Here is a 3,893-nt window from a genome sequence, read left to right on the forward strand (position 1 = left end):
ACCTAACTAACCAAACTAACTAACCAAACCAAACCAAACCTAACCTAACTAACCAAACCAAACCTAACTAACCTAACCTAACCTAACCAAACTAACCTAACCAACCAAACCAAACCAAACTAACCAAAACCTAACCAAACCAAACTAACCAAACCAAACTAACCTAACTAACCAAACTAACCAACTAACCAAACCAAACCTAACCAAACCCAACCTTATAACTAACCTAACCAAACCAAACCAAACCAAACCAAACCTAACTAACCCAACCCAACTAACCAAACCAAACTAACCAAACTAACCAAACCAAACCCAACCCAACCCAACTAACCAAACCAAACTAACCAAACCAAACCAAACCAAACCAAACCAACTAACCAAAAACTAACCAAACCAAACTAACCTAACCAAACCAAACCTAACCCAACCAAACCAAACCAAACCAAACTAACTAACTAACTAACCAAACTAACTAACTAACTAACCAAACTAACTAACTAACTAACCAAACTAACTAACTAACTAACCAAACTAACTAACTAACTAACCAAACTAACTAACTAACTAACCAAACTAACTAACTAACTAACCAAACTAACTAACTAACTAACCAAACTAACTAACTAACTAACCAAACTAACTAACTAACTAACCAAACTAACTAACTAACTAACCAAACTAACTAACTAACTAACCAAACTAACTAACTAACTAACCAAACTAACTAACTAACTAACCAAACTAACTAACTAACTAACCAAACTAACTAACTAACTAACCAAACTAACTAACTAACTAACCAAACTAACTAACTAACTAACCAAACTAACTAACTAACTAACCAAACTAACTAACTAACTAACCAAACTAACTAACTAACTAACCAAACTAACTAACTAACTAACCAAACTAACTAACTAACTAACCAAACTAACTAACTAACTAACCAAACTAACTAACTAACTAACCAAACTAACTAACTAACTAACCAAACTAACTAACTAACTAACCAAACTAACTAACTAACTAACCAAACTAACTAACTAACTAACCAAACTAACTAACTAACTAACCAAACTAACTAACTAACTAACCAAACTAACTAACTAACTAACCAAACTAACTAACTAACTAACCAAACTAACTAACTAACTAACCAAACTAACTAACTAACTAACCAAACTAACTAACTAACTAACCAAACTAACTAACTAACTAACCAAACTAACTAACTAACTAACCAAACTAACTAACTAACTAACCAAACTAACTAACTAACTAACCAAACTAACTAACTAACTAACCAAACTAACTAACTAACTAACCAAACTAACTAACTAACTAACCAAACTAACTAACTAACTAACCAAACTAACTAACTAACTAACCAAACTAACTAACTAACTAACCAAACTAACTAACTAACTAACCAAACTAACTAACTAACTAACCAAACTAACTAACTAACTAACCAAACTAACTAACTAACTAACCAAACTAACTAACTAACTAACCAAACTAACTAACTAACTAACCAAACTAACTAACTAACTAACCAAACTAACTAACTAACTAACCAAACTAACTAACTAACTAACCAAACTAACTAACTAACTAACCAAACTAACTAACTAACTAACCAAACTAACTAACTAACTAACCAAACTAACTAACTAACTAACCAAACTAACTAACTAACTAACCAAACTAACTAACTAACTAACCAAACTAACTAACTAACTAACCAAACTAACTAACTAACTAACCAAACTAACTAACTAACTAACCAAACTAACTAACTAACTAACCAAACTAACTAACTAACTAACCAAACTAACTAACTAACTAACCAAACTAACTAACTAACTAACCAAACTAACTAACTAACTAACCAAACTAACTAACTAACTAACCAAACTAACTAACTAACTAACCAAACTAACTAACTAACTAACCAAACTAACTAACTAACTAACCAAACTAACTAACTAACTAACCAAACTAACTAACTAACTAACCAAACTAACTAACTAACTAACCAAACTAACTAACTAACTAACCAAACTAACTAACTAACTAACCAAACTAACTAACTAACTAACCAAACTAACTAACTAACTAACCAAACTAACTAACTAACTAACCAAACTAACTAACTAACTAACCAAACTAACTAACTAACTAACCAAACTAACTAACTAACTAACCAAACTAACTAACTAACTAACCAAACTAACTAACTAACTAACCAAACTAACTAACTAACTAACCAAACTAACTAACTAACTAACCAAACTAACTAACTAACTAACCAAACTAACTAACTAACTAACCAAACTAACTAACTAACTAACCAAACTAACTAACTAACTAACCAAACTAACTAACTAACTAACCAAACTAACTAACTAACTAACCAAACTAACTAACTAACTAACCAAACTAACTAACTAACTAACCAAACTAACTAACTAACTAACCAAACTAACTAACTAACTAACCAAACTAACTAACTAACTAACCAAACTAACTAACTAACTAACCAAACTAACTAACTAACTAACCAAACTAACTAACTAACTAACCAAACTAACTAACTAACTAACCAAACTAACTAACTAACTAACCAAACTAACTAACTAACTAACCAAACTAACTAACTAACTAACCAAACTAACTAACTAACTAACCAAACTAACTAACTAACTAACCAAACTAACTAACTAACTAACCAAACTAACTAACTAACTAACCAAACTAACTAACTAACTAACCAAACTAACTAACTAACTAACCAAACTAACTAACTAACTAACCAAACTAACTAACTAACTAACCAAACTAACTAACTAACTAACCAAACTAACTAACTAACTAACCAAACTAACTAACTAACTAACCAAACTAACTAACTAACTAACCAAACTAACTAACTAACTAACCAAACTAACTAACTAACTAACCAAACTAACTAACTAACTAACCAAACTAACTAACTAACTAACCAAACTAACTAACTAACTAACCAAACTAACTAACTAACTAACCAAACTAACTAACTAACTAACCAAACTAACTAACTAACTAACCAAACTAACTAACTAACTAACCAAACTAACTAACTAACTAACCAAACTAACTAACTAACTAACCAAACTAACTAACTAACTAACCAAACTAACTAACTAACTAACCAAACTAACTAACTAACTAACCAAACTAACTAACTAACTAACCAAACTAACTAACTAACTAACCAAACTAACTAACTAACTAACCAAACTAACTAACTAACTAACCAAACTAACTAACTAACTAACCAAACTAACTAACTAACTAACCAAACTAACTAACTAACTAACCAAACTAACTAACTAACTAACCAAACTAACTAACTAACTAACCAAACTAACTAACTAACTAACCAAACTAACTAACTAACTAACCAAACTAACTAACTAACTAACCAAACTAACTAACTAACTAACCAAACTAACTAACTAACTAACCAAACTAACTAACTAACTAACCAAACTAACTAACTAACTAACCAAACTAACTAACTAACTAACCAAACTAACTAACTAACTAACCAAACTAACTAACTAACTAACCAAACTAACTAACTAACTAACCAAACTAACTAACTAACTAACCAAACTAACCAAACTAACTAACCAAACTAACCAAACTAACCAAACTAACTAACTAACTAACCAAACCAAACCAAACTAACCAAACCAAACTAACCAACCAAACCAAACCAAACCAAACCAAACTAACCAAACCAAACCAAACTAACCAAACTAACTAACCAAACTAACCAAACTAACCAAACTAACTAACTAACTAACCAAACCAAACCAAACTAACCAAACCAAACTAACCAACCA

This window comes from Odontomachus brunneus, unplaced genomic scaffold (assembly GCF_010583005.1).
Source record: "Odontomachus brunneus isolate Ranch 3 - 2012 unplaced genomic scaffold, Obru_v1 Obru_scaffold_237, whole genome shotgun sequence".
Classification (NCBI taxonomy): domain Eukaryota; kingdom Metazoa; phylum Arthropoda; class Insecta; order Hymenoptera; family Formicidae; genus Odontomachus; species Odontomachus brunneus.